The sequence below is a fragment of the Mastomys coucha genome, unplaced genomic scaffold, assembly GCF_008632895.1.
Source record: "Mastomys coucha isolate ucsf_1 unplaced genomic scaffold, UCSF_Mcou_1 pScaffold8, whole genome shotgun sequence".
NCBI lineage: Eukaryota > Metazoa > Chordata > Mammalia > Rodentia > Muridae > Mastomys > Mastomys coucha.
The window spans coordinates 54243734-54261755 of record NW_022196914.1 but is presented as its reverse complement, the minus strand read 5'-3'; the positions used below and the strand labels follow the sequence as shown (position 1 = coordinate 54261755).

The following is an 18022-nucleotide window of genomic DNA, read 5'->3' as shown; positions in this document are numbered from 1 at the left end:
TATGTTTGGAGTTATTTAAAATTTATATTGAGAAAAACATATGTATTTTCAGTATTGCCATAGACAAGTATCTACATAAGACTGCTAAACTGATTGTTGTTTTATATCAAACAACTTTTATAATACTCACTTCTATTGCTATAATATTTTATAAATTTTAAAGAATATGACAAAAAAGATATTGTAGGTATCAAAGGGGGGTCTCTGGGAGGAGTTGGGGTACAAAAGGAAAACAAGAATGTGATTTAATTCTCTTTACTTAAAATGTGTTTTTAAATGTTAACAAATTCGGATAAATTGAAATCATGAAACTTTTCTAATTATAATGCAATAAAACTTAAAAAAATTAAAAAATAAAAATTAATTAGAGATTATGAAATGGAAGACACAAGCTGTGACCTGAGATTAGGAGTTGAAAGAATTGGCTTCTCAGCCCAGCTGAGCCTAGCCACACACGTGGTTCCTCTCCAAGTTACGCAGGTTTGGAACTAGAAGAAAAGGTGCATAGGACATACACAGGGCCAAGAGCCTCTCCTCCCATTGATGACCGACTTGGCCATCCTCTGTTACATATGCTGCTGGAGCCATTAGTCCCACCATGTGTACTCTTTGGTTGATGGTTTAGTCCCTGGGAGCTCTGAGGGTACCAGGAAGAGGGAGAGGGTGGGTTGGTGAGCAGGGGAAAGGGGAGGGAACAGGGTTTGTTTTTGTTTGTTTGTTTGTTTTATTTTATTTATTTTTCTTTTTTCGGAGGGGAAACTGGGAAAGGAGATATCATATGACATGTAAATAAAGAAAATATCTAATTAAAAAAAAAAGAAGAAAAGGTGTTCATAGTTCTAGGGTTCATGATATGAGCTGGGACATAGTTAAGTCCCCCAAGTCAACCCAGACAAAGCTGGGTGGCAGGGATTTACCCAGGGCCCTTCTCAAAGGCTTCTGACTGCCTCAGAGGGTTTGAACTCAGAGGTGCTGGGGGCCCCTGCTGTGCAAACAGAAAGGCTACTCAGAAGGCAGAGAGAAGCAGATGGTAGAGGTTGATTGCCCCAATGATCAGATAAGCAGAGGATAGAGATGAATGAAATGTAATTGCCTTTAAGAATAGAAGAGAGTATAATGGTGATTGTTTAAGTGTTTTTATGTATGCATGGAATAAAGGAATTCACGCTTTTGAATTAAATGTAGGAAACAGAGACACAAAGATAAAGAGAATAGAATGAATGAGAAAAATGCATTAAAAGAAATTTGAAGAAGTCTATGTATGCCAGGGCAGCACTGATGATCTTTCAAACATGATCTACATGAGATTTCTGGGATTGCTTAGCCTGGTATGACAAATTACTAGCCTAAAATAGGCTCATACAGAACTATAGAAGGGAATTTCATTAAAGTTAAATACATAGGAAAGGATGTTAATTCAATATATAAAGAGAAAAGGGACATATATAGCCACAGAGATATTAATTTCCATAGAAGGGAGAACTTAAGTATACATAGATGAGTTAATAAATTTAGGCCTTGATCTTACTATTAAAAATTAATCATGTAAGAACAAGGCAGGAGATAATGGGGGAAAACTGTCTCGATGGATAATAATTTTTGTTTAGATTGCTTTAATTGCTTCGAATTGTTTTAATTATCAAAATGCATGAGGTTATAAGTTTGGTAGTTATGATATTAATGGTCCTCTGGCAGAGAGGTCAAAATAGGTCAGGACTGAAGGAGGCTGCCAATTTCAATCTATACCTTTAATGATTTCAGGCTACTAGACCAAGGACATGCTATGGGAGAGGGGCTCTATATTTGTGTTAGTCTTCTTCCAGAATGATATGGATCAGGTGAAGACCCACTGAAGATCTTGGCTACAGAAAAGGAAAAAATTGAAAAAAGTCAAACAGGACCGGTAACTTTGTTTGCTGAGTCCTGCACAGCCCTGAAACTGGCTGAGACATAAAAATGTCTCTAGCTAAAACTTCAGCTAAAATTAGACAATACATCTTGTAGGTTGTGGAATCCTTAAGATTCATCATGCCATTCTCCACATAGCATGATTAAAATTTATTACAAGTGGATATTGATCAAATTAACTCATAAAGAGGTAGTTGCCTTTTACCTACTCAAACTAGAAGCAAAATTTCACCCTTAACTGATCTGTGAACCTTGAAAAATCCATACAAATATCTCAATAGTTCTAAATATTTGATTGTGAGATTCATATATTACAGAATGTACAGAATTTTCAGCATCCATAGGGATGCTGAAATGACCTGTTGTTCCAGCCACCTGCCTTCCAGGTTAAGCAATCCCAGAAATCCCATGTAGACCATGTTCAAAAGATCTTCAGTGCTGCCCTGGCATAGACTTCTTCAAATTTCTTTTAATGTATTTTTCTCATTCATTCTATTCTCTTTATCTTTGTGTCTCTGTTTCCTACATTTAATTCAAAAGCGTGAATTCCTTTATTCCATGCATACATAAAAACACTTAAACAATCACCATTATACTCTCTTCTATTCTTAAAGGCAATTACATTTCATTCATCTCTATCCTCTGCTTATCTGATCATTGGGGCAATCAACCTCTACCATCTGCTTCTCTCTGCCTTCTGAGTAGCCTTTCTGTTTGCACAGCAGGGGCCCCCAGCACCTCTGAGTTCAAACCCTCTGAGGCAGTCAGAAGCCTTTGAGAAGGGCCCTGGGTAAATCCCTGCCACCCAGCTTTGTCTGGGTTGACTTGGGGGACTTAACTATGTCCCAGCTCATATCATGAACCCTAGAACTATGAACACCTTTCTTCTTCTTCTCCTTCTCCTTCTCCTTATTCTTATTCTTATTCTTATTCTTATTCTTATTCTTATTCTTATTCTTATTCTTATTCTTTTTGGTTTTTTCGAGACAGGGTTTCTCTGTGTAGTCCTGGCTGTCCTGGACTCACTCTGTAAACCAGGCTGGCCTCGAACTCAGAAATCTGCCAGCCTCTGCCTCCCAAGTGCTGGGATTAAAGGCATGCGCCACCACCACCCGGCTTCTTCTTTTTTTTTTAATTAGGTATTTTCTTTATTTACATGTCATATGATATCTCCTTTCCCAGTTTCCCCTCCGAAAAAAAGAAAAATAAATAAAATAAACAAACAAACAAACAAAACAAACCCTGTTCCCTCCCCTTTCCCCTGCTCACCAATCCATCCTCTCCTGCTTCCTGGTACCCTCAGAGCTCCCAGGGACTAAACCATCAACCAAAGAGTACACATGGTGGGACTAATGGCTCCAGCAGCATATGTAGCAGAGGATGGCCAAGTCGGTCATCAATGGGAGGAGAGGCTCTTGGCCCTGTGAAGGTTCTATGCACCTTTTCTTCTAGTTCCAAACCTGCGTAGCTTGGGGAGAAACCCAATGGGTTCAGTTCATTCAGCCTTTTAGACAGAGCCAGTCAGAACTTCAGTCAAGTCCGAAGCCTTCTAAGCACACAAACAGTGGATAACAGATGCTAAAGCTAGCTTTCTTAAGTCTAACCAATTTTTCTAATTTTCCTACCCCTCCACACCCCTTTAAATTTTTTTTCATCACCCGTATTTAGCAAGAAGAAGATGTGGAGAGTCATCATTATGATTGCTTGGGTTTGGGTGTCTGGTTATGGTTATTTTATAAATTTACATAGGTTGTCATTTTAAGGGATGATTTAGAAATGGTCATAATTTTGAATAGAGAGGAAATAGATGGGATGGATTACTACATTTATTCTTTGTGGTTGTTTTGTTTTGTTTTTTCTTCAAGACAGGGTTTCTCTGTGTAGCCCTGGCTATCCTGTAACTCACTCTGTAGACCAGTCTGGCCTCGAACTCAGAAATTCACCTGCCTCTGCCTCCCAAGTGCTGGAATTAAAGGCATGCCCTTTAATAAATTTAGAGCCACTGCCTGGCCTAAATTTATTCTTGAATAAAGCACTGTATAGCTATAATCTTACACTGATAGAAATCATTATAATAGATGCAAAATTGAAGTTATAATGTCTTACATTGGTACAGAATTTATGTATTGATGCAGATTTAAAGTTTTCATTGGTGTAAATCTATATATTTTAAGCCTACAACACCCGGCATTCCAAGGCAGTCTCCCATCCAAATACTAACCAGTCCCGACCCTGCTTAGCTTCCAAGATCAGACAAGATTGGGCGTTCAGGGTGGTATGGCTATAGACTAAATCTTTGTATATTGATACAAAATTTGAAATTAATATTGTTAACTCTTAGCTAGGCATTAGCAGTTGTGCCTGTGCAACTTATTTACGAATACAAGGTTTTGACCCAGTCCTTCTATAGCTGTTATTACAAACTATTTAGGATGATTAAGGATGACAAGTTAAGGGTCAGAAAGTAAACATGGTTACATTAGATGCTGACTTAATTATAAAAAAGTATTTTCAATAGTATTCAAATAGAAATAGTTAAGAGTAGACAAGGTTTAATAGTTCAGATATATTTTATATAGATAGATAGTCTTCAAAAACATCAGAAATCCACAGAATATGGCACTTATAATCATTTCATTATTATCAGATTTTTGACTAAGAAGCATGTAGGTTCCTGACAGTGCCCACTTTATGGTTCAAAGAAGATATTGGGCATCATAACCTCCATATGGAGTTGCTTCAGTTGTGGCAAGGTAGACACTGGGCAAGAAATAACCTAATTAAATCTACAGACAAAAAAAAAAAATACTGTCCAGGAAAGGACACATGATGCAGGACAGTTGACAGCTTAGGCCTGATAATACAGAGTAACCTAGTCCTTCATAGTTCCTGCTTCACTAAAGTTCTGTCAGAGGGTTCTGGGCCAGAAGGCTGTAGACAGATGTGCCAATGTTTTGAGGAACGGGGGACTGTCCAGGTAGTCAGCTGTCTCTGCAAATTGGTGAAGTTTTGGTAGCTATGTTTTTGTGCTTCCTATAGATTCAGGTAATATTTAATTCATTTGTGGATTTCTGACGTGGCTGAAGACTAGTTATAGTCTCATAATCAAACTTACATTGTCTAGCATTAAGGAAGATGATGTAGATTTGAAAGGATGGTTTTCAGATGGTAATGCATTACTGTCAACTATCCTGCATCATGTGTCCTTTCCTGGACAGTATTTTTTTTTTTGTCTGAATCAGAGAAGAGCAGGCTCAGGAGTCACTCCCCCAGTTGGGTCTGGGGTAGCAGAGGTGAAATATAAATTTTAGTAAGTAATAATTCAGGAATATCGGAGGGGAGGCATTAGCAACACCGAAGTTTGGGAGTGGTCCAGCTGTTGAGCAGCTTAGGGCATATTAAAAATAAAGCTGCATGTGTGTGTCTTTCATTCTGAATCTAAAACATTTGGGCAGGTAGTGAGGAGTGTGTGCGTGCCCGCTAGGTAGTTTAGAACAGATTAACACACTACTGCTTCAATTTTCATTCTGGCTACACTGCAGAATCATGTGGGCAGTCAGACCCTTGGGAGGGGTGTCCAAGGGATTTTAAAAAGTAATCTTGCCTAGACAGAGCTCTGCCCTGCAGAAAAGAGGAAGTGTTGTTTTGTGGATAGACAGCTTTTGGTTGGGGAGCACAGAACTTGGAATTCTTAACACGAGACCACAGAATCACAAAAATTATCAAAGAAATCAACACAAAGATGATAAGGCCTAGTTAAATGGCATAAGAGAAGCTATACAGCTGTCAGCAGCAAAGCCAGAATTAAATTGTGGTTCCTGAAGCCCATCCAAATCTCTATCATCATATTTAAAACTGTAATTACAGTCACAGTAAAATTAAACAAAAAGAAAGAAAGATACCTGGGGAAGTTCTAAAACAGAAATCTCAACACATAGCAACAAGGTCAATTATCATTTTAGAGACCTCAGAGGTTTCATTTGAAATATCCATTTTAAGAACCCAAGGAATCATTGTAGTCTTTATTAATCCTAAAACTACCTCTCCGAGGTCACCAGGTCTTCACAAACTACAACATACCTGGGTCTAGTGAATGGTACCCAAAGACTGTGACTGTGAAGAAGAAAACAGGAAGGTGGGTGTGAGTGGGATATCTGGCAGCCTTAGAGGCCCACAGTCCAGCTCTCTCTCTAGCCAACTGTCTGTGGCCCTGTGGTGATGTTATGACCACATCACTCTGACAGGAGCTTACCAGGAGAAAAGTGTGGCCATGGAGTCGTTCGGGAGGCTCATAGTTACTTGCAGACTATGTGAGACTCAGTGCAAATTAAAACTACATTTTAAAGCTGTATCTTCCACCTGGTTCTCATTACAGGTTTTGGCTAGCAGGAAAAGGACCTGTTGGTTTTATCTACAGGAGGTAAAAAGAGACAGTGTATTTCAGGGAAGATCAAATAAGTGGTTTTTGCTGTAATGGTTTCAGGTTTACCAGCACAGCAGGTAGGTCAAAAATTACAACACAGACCAAAGTAGGGAAAAGGTGAGAGTTTGTGCAGCTGGATAACACAATGCCATAGCTAGTGAAGAGGGCTCTGAGCTCTCAGGACAGAGTGAAGGACATCGGGGAGACCTGGAGCCACTTGACTAAGGCACATAACTTTGTCCTCTTGGGATGGATTCATAACCATAATTTCTATTTCTATTTTCTGGTCAGAAAACAAACATGCAGTCAGAAATTACTCTGGCATGTGCTGTGAGTGTACACATGTATATGTGTTTAGGTGCATATGTGTGTATGCATACGTATGTACATGTAGAGACCTGCGGTTGACACTGGGTGTCTTCCTCAATCACCCTCCACTTTATTTACCAAGGTGGAGGTCTCTCACTGAGTCTGGAACTCACGGATTTGGCTAGTCTAGATGGCTAGTTTGCTCCAGAGATCTGTTTGTCTCTGCTTCTGAGTGCTGGGATTACAGAAAAGCCATAGTACCATGCTAGAATCCAAACTTAGTCCTCACACTTAAACAAGCAAGTTCTTCATCCACTGAGCCCATCTCCCAACCCTCTGAAGAAATAACCTCAGGTATTAAAATGATGAACAGGGGTAGGAGAAGTGCCTTGATAGTTAAGAGTACTTTGCTGCTTTCACAGAGGACTTGAGCTGGATTCCCAGCACCCACATGGAAGCTCCATGTTTACCTGTAACTCCAGTGCCAGGGGATCTGATAACTTCTTCTAGACTCCTTGGGCACCAGAATACAATGTACATATACTCAGGCAAACAGCCATGCATATAATAAGATTTTTAATTAAAAAAAGAAGAAATGTGTGATTATTATAATCACACAGACAGACAGACAGATGGTTGGACGGACAGACAGATGGTTGGGCAGACAGGCATACACGTACACTGAGACAGAAAGGGCATGGGGGCTAAAACCCTGATCAGCTCTAGAAGATAAGGACTCTTTTGTGCACCTCCTGGCCAGCCAAAGTGATGTCACCATCCCCGACACTTTCCTAGCTAGCCATAGGCTACAATGGGAATGAGGTTTGTTTGAATGAAATTTTGGACTATTAAACAATTTTTATGTGTACTGATTTATTCCATCACTGGCGGGGCAAATGTGTGTGCCACAGCATGCTCATGAAGGGTAAGAGACAACTACCACGTGGGTCCTGGGGACAGAGCTTAGGTACTTGGAGGCAAATGCTGCCACACACGGAGCCCTCTCACTGCACACATAGAATGCATTTAATTCACAGTGAGTTTCATAATAACAGTGAGTCACTAACAAATGTAGACATCTAGAGTGCTTTCTGTCCTGTTGTACAATGCAAGCTGTTATCTCATTTGATCCTCAAGCTTCTCCTACCACAATCAAACACAAATGCAAACTTCCTGTGAGTTTATTTTTACAAATAAACTTGGAGATCTGGCTTGGCAGGTTGACCCACCTTGCCTTTTTTCTACTTTTAAAATCTTTCTCACGTGAGTTTAAATGTTCTTCTCAGGAATAACACAATTCATAATTTATATTTTCCTCTTTATTCTTTCAATAGTTTTTACCTTTCTTCTCCAATCATGGGTTGGTTTTTAAATCAAGAATATGAGTAATCTGATGAGATTAATAAAATGGTTTTTAAATGAAGTTAATTAAGAGACAGTAAGGATTTCTTTTGACAGTGGACATTATATCTAAAATGACTGTGTTGGGGCTGGAGAGTTGGCTCAGCGATTAAGAGCACTTGTTACTTTTGTAGGGGACACAGATTCAGTTCCCAGGACCCACACTGAAGCTCACAACTATCTGTAACTTCTTTCTCAGGGGAGTCAGTGGCATCTTCTAACCTCCAAGGGCACCAAATACATTCGTAATACACATGTATGTATGCAGGCAAAACACTCATATACATAACAAAATAAATGTGGTTTATTAAAAGGTCTAATCTAGTGACCCAAAAATCTGAAAGTATTATTCATTGGTATTAATTTACAACTAAAGGAGAAATGAGTGAGTACAATTTCCTTCTTTATCTTTCTTCCTTCCTTCCTTTCTTCCTTCCTTCCTTTCTTTCTTTCTTTCTTTCTTTCCTTTTCTAAGAGAATGAAAAAAAAAAAACTGTTTTCAGAGCTCTGTCATTAAACAATGTCTTGGTAGTGACCAAGACAGGCAAGGTCTCTCTTCCCAATGATCCTAACTCTGCTGAGAGAAATCAGTGTTAAACAAGGAGCAGAGACCATGAATAGTCAAGAGCACTTCCTGTGCTGGGAGTGGGATAAAAACCTAACACAGTAGTGTGGATTAGACTTGCAGAACAGGAGGGGACGTATCATGTACTAAACATTCAGTCTTGGCAAGGTCGGAGTAGAGAGTTCCAGACAGGAAGGAGCTCAAGCTGGTGGCAGCAGATACTACCTATGTTATACCAGAGTTTCTTTTAACTTGAAAACTCTATTAACTATATTTCTAATTGTTTTCTTTTTTTTTTAAGATTTATTTATTATATGTAAGTACACTGTAGCTGTCTTTAGACACTCCAGAAGAGGGCATCAGATCTCATTATGGATGGTTGTGAGCCATCATGTGGTTGCTGGGATTTGAACTCATGACCTTCAGAAGAGTAGTCAGCACTCTTAACCACTGAGCCATCTCTCCAGCCCCCTCTAATTGTTTCCTGTTGTCAAAAAAAACAAAAAACAAAAAACAAAAACAAAAACAAAAACAAAACAAAACAAAACAAAAACCCATAACCTACCTCTAACTCAAGCTAAATGGCACCTCGCAGTAAAGCTAGGGACACTGTAGGTCAGACTGTGGTCACCACCCTTCTCTTCCGCATCTATCCTACCCACTTGCTTGATCTCATTGGAATTTGCTTATTGATGTGAAGTCCTTGCTATGGATGCAGCTGTATTTACAGGTGGCATATTAAACCATCAAGATGAGGAAAGTCAAAACTGGATAATCTTAAATCAAAGTAAATGGAAACAAGCCAGAAGATACAACTCAAACTCTTCCCACGCTCCCTCATGCCGGCCGGCAGCATCAAGACACAGCCTTTTAACCCTGAAAATAATTTATTCAAAGTTCTAAGCTCAGCTCAAATGTAGAAACTGGATTGGTAGACAGAAGTAATATCTCCTATATTACAACTAAACTTCTCCATGTAACCAATACCACACAGTAATCAGCCCTGTAGTTGTTTTTTTTTTTAAGGAGAAAAGACTCTTAACTTCATTACACGCATGGACACACACACATACATATTCACACACATAAACATTTAATATGAAGAAATCTCAAGCCAGGAGCTTCCCTATAAAGTTGTATCATTTGTCATATCCTAGAAACTATATGAGGGTATAAGGAAACTGCAGCAAAGAACAAGAAAAAGACTGAGTGTCTGGAGGCTGTGACTCATAATATCAAATTATAGTATAGTATACTAATAGCCTCGGGGAGAAAATCTTTCTTTTCTTTTCCTTTTCTTTTTTTCTTTTTGGAGACACTGCCTTATATAGCCCAGGCTACCCTCAAACTCACTATGAATGCAAGGATGACCTTGGACTTCTGATCCCTCTGTTTTTACCTATTTGCTGGGATTGGCCACCATGTCTAGTTCATGCAATGTTGGGGATCAAACCCAGGGCCTCACACATGTTAATCAAACACTGTACTGATAGACTTACATCCCCAGCACCTTCCTTACTTTTCTTCTATCCTTTTCTTTCCTATGTGCCCCCACCCCACACACACCTTATTTTTGAAACAGACTTCCTCTTAACAAAGGCTGGTCTTTTATACCCAATTCTCCCACTTCAGCCTCCTGAGTGCTGGAGTTATAAGCAAACTCCTCAAGGCCTTTCTTTTTATAAGATTTATTTTTTTACTTTTATTTGTGTGTGTGTGTGTGTGTGTGTGTGTTTGAGAAGGGGGGAGGGAGGAGGGAAGGAGGGAAGGAGAGAAAAAACAAACAAACAAAACCATGAGCCACATGTGTGCAGGTTCCCTCAGAGGCTAGAGGAGGGCACTGGATCACCTGAAGCTGGGGTTCCTTGTGGTTGTAAGTTGGGTCTCTGGAAATTTAGCAGGCAATTCAAGACCTTTCTAAGTGTTAGATTTTCTATGACATCAAGGCAGCAGTGATTTATTAAATTAAACAATTCTTCTTGAGACAATTTTAGACTCAAAGCAATTTTTTAAATCAAAAGGTCACTACCCAGTAATTATCTAATTAGTGAATACATTTTTCTCAACTTCAACAGTAATTAAAAATTACAACCGTAAAAGAGTGCTAATTGGGTTTTCACAGAAGTGTGAAGCGCCTAAGCAGTTTTTGCGCTTCAGTCCCCTGTTGATGGTTATGCTAATTACTCTTCCTCTTCTACGTGATAGCACCAATAGGAGATGTTTTGGTTCGATAGAGGTATCGAGAAAGAACAGCAGATCAAGCAAGCCTCAGGTTTCTCCACATATATGAGATCTCCTTCAGTTGGTGCAGGACTGATCTGAGACAGAAGCAAGAAACCCTGTGCTCTGGTCTGGGAGAAAGAGAAGGACGTGAGGCAGGGAGGGCAGAGCTCAAAATACCCTCCCAGGGATGCCTACTGCAATTTTATATAGCAGGTCAGTGTGACACCATCACCACCCATTGTGTGCCAGGAACTTTGTGACATCCCTGACTTGTGACAGGTCAAGCTGTAGGACCTCACAGTCCTTTTCCCACTAGATGCCTGCCCAATCCCAGTGTCAGTGATTTGCAATGTATGGCGAGACTGCCACAGCTAACAGGTAGGATGGACAGTGCATTAGAAAGTACACACAGTCCCAGTGCTCTGCAGGTGTCAAACTGGATTGCGTCATCTGCAGGGCTGTTGCATAGATGCAATGCCTATCTGCTAATTAGTGGAAAGCATGGAGAGCTCCCTTACCCTTAGAAGAGTTCTGTGCATTTGTTGGAGACCAAAAATCAAGGTTTTTCCGACAAGGTGACTGCAAAGTCTGCCTGCATCTTAATTCAGAGAGCTGGCTGATTCAGTTGCTGCTGAGTGCCTGTATTCTGTTTGGAAAGCTCAGTCCTAAGATCCTCAATTGCATTTTCCAAGTAGAAAAGGCCAGCTCCTTCACTTCCCAACTCTCACCGGGTAGGAGGAGGGATGAGGGCATAGATTATTCTCCCAGATGAATAATGAAAGCGGTTAACAGTCTCTTATTCTGGGTAAGACACTGGACAAGATGGAAGTGAAGGGTAGAATCACACATAGAAGGAATTCAGGTCTCAGAGCCATGGGCAGGGCCTGGGTGGGGCAGTGAGACATTAGACCCATGAGGCTAAGGAGGCCAATCCCTCAGCCCTCAGCCCTTCCTTCTGCACATCAGTGGGGAGACCATAAGCACTAGCCCCTCCCCGCTCCCACATCCTTCCTCTGTGCAGCAGCTCCTCAGACACCGCCACTGCAGAAGTCCTTACCCCTGGGGCCCTCAGTGTTCCCATGTTCCAGTGCTCATCTCTGCACATCCTCACGGTTTCCTGCCCTCACTTCTCATCAGCCTGGCCCTCCACGGTTGAAGCAATGGCACCAGATCACCACACTGACTGAGCTACTTTATTGTTGAGGTTTACTTGCCTATAGAACTTTAACCCTTGGCACCCCTCGACTTTCTCCATTACCACTCTAGTCATGATCCTTAAAAAAAGAAACATCACAGATATGTGTGCGAGTATGCACACACTCATACAATCTGTGTGTATGCGTATGCACATACCACAGTACATGTGGTTCTAGGAGTTGGACTCTGGTCATCAGGTTTGGTAGCAGTATGTTGATCTGCCAATCCATCCTGCCAGCCCTCACAATTCTGCATTTCAACATCAACACATTTTACCTGTCCAAAGATGACCTTTCAAAAAGCCTGGCTTCTCCTTCATCTTCCACAGTGCCATAACAACCCACACCAATGAATTTTAAATGGCTCCCAACTAGTTTCTAGCAACATTCTCTGACGACCACTGACCAGCTTCCCAGCTCACTTCCTGCAGAACTGAATTGAACAAAATACTGGCCATTGTGTGTGTCTATTGAATACTTGAAATGTGGTAAATTGAAACTGAAGTGCGCTGTCTGTATAAAATGCATGTTTGTTTGTTTGTTTTTTTTAAGACGGTAAAATTCTCCTTGATAGCTTCTGATGCTGAAATTCATGTTGAAGTGCTAAGTGATTTTTTTATATACATATATATACAGGATAAAAATATATTGCTAAACTTAATTTCACATGGCTCTCTGGTTTTTATAAATTTGGCTATATAAGATTGCATCTGTGGCTTACGTTAATGATTTGCATTACATTCCCATTAGACAGTAATGGGCCAGGGTGTCATCTTAGTGAGTCTTCAGCTACCTTGGGCGGGGTCAGTCCTTCAATCACACCACCTTTCCACTATGCTTTTATGACCCTTGCCAAGTCCTAGTTTCTTCCCAGCTCACGTTCCCGAGCCAACCATCACCGCATCGCCTGGATTTCACCTTGCTTCTTTCCTCTCATTCTGCAGAGCGACAACCTCAGCCAGTTTCGTCTTCCATGCATATTGACGGATGCAGAAAGCACGTATCATTAGCACTTCTTAGGACAAATTTCATCATCACTGACGCTCTGTGTACTGTACTGACAGCACAGCTTGACAGCCAGCATGTACGTGACCAGGAATGATGGACTGATTGGCGTGTTCAGAAGACAGACTACTAGCCAAAATGCCAGAGGAATTCTGCTCCCACATCTCTCTCCAGAAAGTTGTATGAACCTGGGGAATAACTTAACCTCTTTGGGGCTCAGCTTCTTTGTCTATAAAACAAAGCTGTGAACTTCTTAAGCTCCCCAGGTTGGTGAAGACGAAGGAAGTTACTGTAAATGTGGTTATGGGTAAATGCTTTCGGGTACCAGTTTTGCTTGGGCTGAATGCATGTAGGCAGGTAGTTTATTTTGGAAGTGATCCCAGAGAGAAGGAGTGAGCAGCTGGGGACAAAAAGGGGAAAAGGAAAAAACAGCACATGGATATGATGTCATCCTAGTTGGCCACTGTCACAGAAGACTGATGTGCAGTCTTACCATGACCCCTAGTCCACTGACCAGCTTTCAGAACTCAGTGAAAGAAGCATGCACCAGCTAGTTGCCAATGAGTAAGGGTGGCCCTATGGAGACTGGCTCCCTGCACGTCTAGGTGATGCATGTAAGTCCTCCGATGTCAGAGGACATGTAGACTCAGTGAAAGGTCCTGGATGCCCAGGGAGAAGCAGGCAGAAGCAGCTGCAGCAAGAGGGGAATTTAAAGAACCCAGTGATAGCTGGAGGCACCTGCCATGTTGGTGCCTCTGTGGTATTCAGAGCTACAAACGAAAGCCTGGAGCTTTTGGATACAGTTGCTTTGAACCACTGTGCCACTGTGCCACCTGGAATGGTTAGTGACAACCACGTCTGGTTATGGAGTTGCAATAACACTAGGTTTCTTGATACTCAAAAGACAATAGGAAACCGACTGTGGTGAGGGTGGGCTTGTTCTGTGACTACAGAGAAAAGTGAGGGGGTTGCTTTTAGTTGGACATTGCCATCTCCCAAGGCCACTTATTTTTTTTCCGTGTGAGAAATGGAGAACTAGGGCTTAATGTTCTGAGGAAGGATTAAAGCCAGAAAGCTAGTGTTGAACAGCTTTAAGAATCTCTGTAATGTTTTACTATAATATAATGCTGGTGAACAGGCCTTCTTCTGTCTGTCCAGGCCATGCACAGCTGCTGAGTCTGAGGCCTTCAGTACAGAGATTCGGCTCTGAGTACCACAGTACTCTTGTGGAGTCTACATTTTTCCCTTCTGTCTCTCTTACCGAAAAACCTTCACCCTACTGCAGTGCAATGTTTTTTTCTAAACTAGCTGACTTGAAAATAGGTTCCGAAGCCTGGACAGCCCTTATCAACCACTTAGAGGCTGCTGCTGCAGTGTCCCCTCTAACCAGGCAAAAAGGCCAAAGCCCAGAAGTGCAGACAACCATCACAGCTGCATTTGTGAAATTCCTACTTCTGCCAGGTTCTCTTCCAGGTGTTTTAGGTGAATTCTTTCATGGTATTCTTACAGCAGTCCTGGCAAATCTAAGTTCCATTTTGAAGAAACTCATGTTGAGAAAAGGAATGGCCATAGGAACACAGATTAGCAGGTGTTAGGATGGGGATTTGAGCTCATTCTCTCTGCGTCCAGAATCCCCGCTGTTTCTTAACCTCATGTCCATGACATTACTAGGACCTGGCTGCCTACCCTCTCTCCTTCCCCAGCATGCCAAGGAGTTGAGTCTACTGTTAACAAGATTTTCCAGAGAATGCTATACTAACTGGGCCTGGAATCTTTCAGGTACATTATATCGTTCCACCATTCAGTTGGCTTGGGCCATCTTCTTCAATTAAGATGTAATAGAATTTCCTTGTGTTAGGACAAAGTCTGGGTTTAGTACCATGTTCTCTAAGAAGTGCAATGTATACAGGAAGCCAAGAATAGAAAAACAGGGGTGGTGGGGGGGAGGACAGGGCGGGAATCTGCTTCAGGGAATAAAGCTGAATCTGGCTGAGATCACACCATGGGACTCTAAAAGTAAGATGCTGTCCTCAGTGCCAACATGTAAAAATCACTGTTCTTTTCCAAAATGTGTTTCTTACTCCTCACGTCCTGTACTCACACATGGCGATGATTTTATGTGTGGTAAATTAGCCTCTCCAGGCTCCATCCATTTTTCAGTCCTTGAGGAAACACCTTGGCTGGCTGGCTGCATGGCTGAATGTCTGCATGTCTGCACGGAAAAGGCTGTTTGTGTCTGCTCCTTCCTGAATCTGCAGCCACGGAACAACTCGTTATCATGACCCATGATTGCTGATTTCCCATTTACAGTGCTTTGCAGGATCTCCAGCCAATGGCCACACAGCTGTGCACCGACCCGCAGGAGCATAGTTTCTGCACTGGGTATAAAAGTGATCTTGCTGAAGCCTTACAATCGATTAATATTCCAAGCCTTGATAAAATAAATATCAACAAAGGGATGACTAGCCAGGAGAAATGGAAATACATTCCCTTAGAAAAAGTAAATGCCATTGCTTTTCAGTCATAGGAATCATAGGCAGTAAGACAGGTGATTAAATTCCTCAAGCATATGAGCAGACAGTACTGAGAACATAGGGAAAGTCACATGACTTCGGGGCTTAGCCTGGAAAAGACAGGAGGATGACAAACTGGGTTTTGTTTTGTTTGAACTGTTGGGGGTGGTGAGAAGGAACAAAATCAACAAATTATTTACTTCTTTTTACTTTTAGGCATTTTACAAATATATATACTGCTAAAAAGCCAGTGTAGAACTTAAGAAAAATAAGTCTCTCTAAAAGTGAGTCTTACCTTTTAGTTTTCAGAATAGTATGCTCTATTGGAAACAAAAGACATTTTAGTTCTTATACACACATACCAGACTCCTGTGGGCTTGAATGAGAACCGCCCTCATAGGTTCCTATATTTGAATATTTGGATCCTGTTGGTGGAACTACTTGGGAAGGAGTAGGAGGTGTGGCCTGGATGGAGGCAGGCTTCAAGGTTTCAAAGGACTTACACTAAGCCCAGTATATATATTCTCATTCTGTCTCTGACTCTCTCTCTTCTCCCCCCAACCCCTTCTGCTTGCAGATCCAGATATGAGCTCTCAGCTGTTCCTGCCACCATGCCTTTGCTCCACCATCATGGACTCTAACCCTCTGAAACCATAAACCCAATTAAACACTTTCTTTTATGAGGTGTTTTGGTCATAGAGTTTTACCACACCAATAGAAACCTGAATTAAGACAACCATGAATGTAATAGCTAGACTAGAAGCCACTTAAAATTCCAAACCATTTCTGCCACTGGTTCCTTGGGACTTTTAATAACCTCACCAAAATTGATATTTTTATTTACAGAAGAGATATTCTTGAAACACCCCAAAGGAAAAAAACGCTGAAATATACAATAGGTCCATGTTATTGAATCTGAAATATCCCTGATCCACTCACATTTTGAACACTTGTTCTGTGGCTGATAGCATTTTTGGGGGAGCTGTGGAACCTTCAGGAGGTGGGGCCTGGCTGGCTGAAGTCTGCTGATGGAGATGGGCCTCTGAAGGTGGTACCCATCCCTGCTTCTTGTCTTGGTCTTTCCTTCCTAGACTACGACGGTGTGGCCACACACTTCTATCACCATGAACTACCCCTCTGTGCCTTCCCCACCACAACTCACTGCAATTCTGAAACTGCCCCCCCTGCATCTCATCCATTACATTGTTCTTCCAGATACTGTGATTTAGTCTATGAAAAGTGAACTGAAACAGTACAAATACAGAACACTAGACCAACGCTCTTCAATGCCCACACACATAATGTGCTTTGACATTTTAGTCATTAGCACCCATAGAGTGGGAAAGTGCTCTCAGGATCAGAGCATCCCTGCTCTTTTCCTTCCTTCCTTCTTCCCTTTCTTTTTATCTTTTGAAGATTAAGCTTTACCCACACTAGCCTCAAACTCCTGAGCTCAAAAAGTCCTCCTGCCTCAGCCCAACAAGTAGCTAAGACAATAGGCCTATCCCATCATGTCCAGCTTTCTTTAGATTGTAATTTTTTGTTGTTGCAAATTTGCTATTAGTATTTTCTCTGTCCAACACGAACAGCCCTTTCCTTTCAGGCAGAGGAAATCTTTCGGAAAAAGGAAGGCTGCTATTTATGAGGAGAAATGTTATCACATCACAGGAAACAAATGAGATTAGAAGGAAACACTTCAGATTTCTCTCCAGAAGCTGCAGAGGGATTTTCCTCCTTTGTGTCACTTCTCATTCTGTGTTGCTTAACTAACAGTAGGAAACTGGGCATGGAGAACTTTAATCTCTGTACTAGGCAGGTAGAGGCAGTCAGGTCTTGGTGATTTCCAGGCCAGCCTGGTTTGTGTGGGGAGTTCCAGGCCAGCCAGGAAGGAATAGTGAGATCCAATCTCAAAAGCAAACAAACAGCCAGGCAGTGGTGGTGCACGCCTTTTAATCCCAGCACTTGGGAGGCAGAGGCAGGCAGATTTCTGAGTTTGAGGCCAGCCTGGTCTACAGAGAAATAGCCAAGGCTACACAGAGAAACCCCGTCTCGAAAAACCAAGACAAACAAACAACCCAAACCAACAAAACCCAGTAGGCACAAGCATGTTTCCTGGTCAAGGGCATCTTCACACCCTGATCCTCTCTACAGATGTGTGTGGACTCAGGTGACAAAGCCAGCTGCTGCTGCTGCTACTGCTGCTACTGCTACTGCTGCTGCTGCTGCTGCTGCTGCTGCTGCTTCTTAACATTGCAACTAGAGAGAGACCAGTGCAAACAAATGAACTATATTGAACGGTGGGTGCTGGACAGTGAGACCTGACTTTAATGACATTCTCAATGCACAAAACTGTTTCTGGAGTTGCCTTCAGAGGCCATTTGCAGGCCTAAGCACATGACCTTTCTTCTCATATCTTCAAAGCTACATATGAGAGAGAGAGAGAGAGAAAGAGAGAGAGAGAGAGAGAGAGAGAGAGAGA

At 41.6% G+C, this 18022-nt stretch overlaps 1 protein-coding gene and 1 pseudogene across 4 annotated transcripts in view; both read right to left on the bottom strand.

Annotated features, from left to right (window-relative positions):
- Positions 1-18022, bottom strand: part of Arsb (arylsulfatase B) — a 169890-nt gene that overhangs the window by 112988 nt on the left and 38880 nt on the right. The gene's annotated exons all lie outside the window — the stretch shown is intronic.
- On the bottom strand, positions 4081-4197 carry LOC116084034 (annotated as a pseudogene).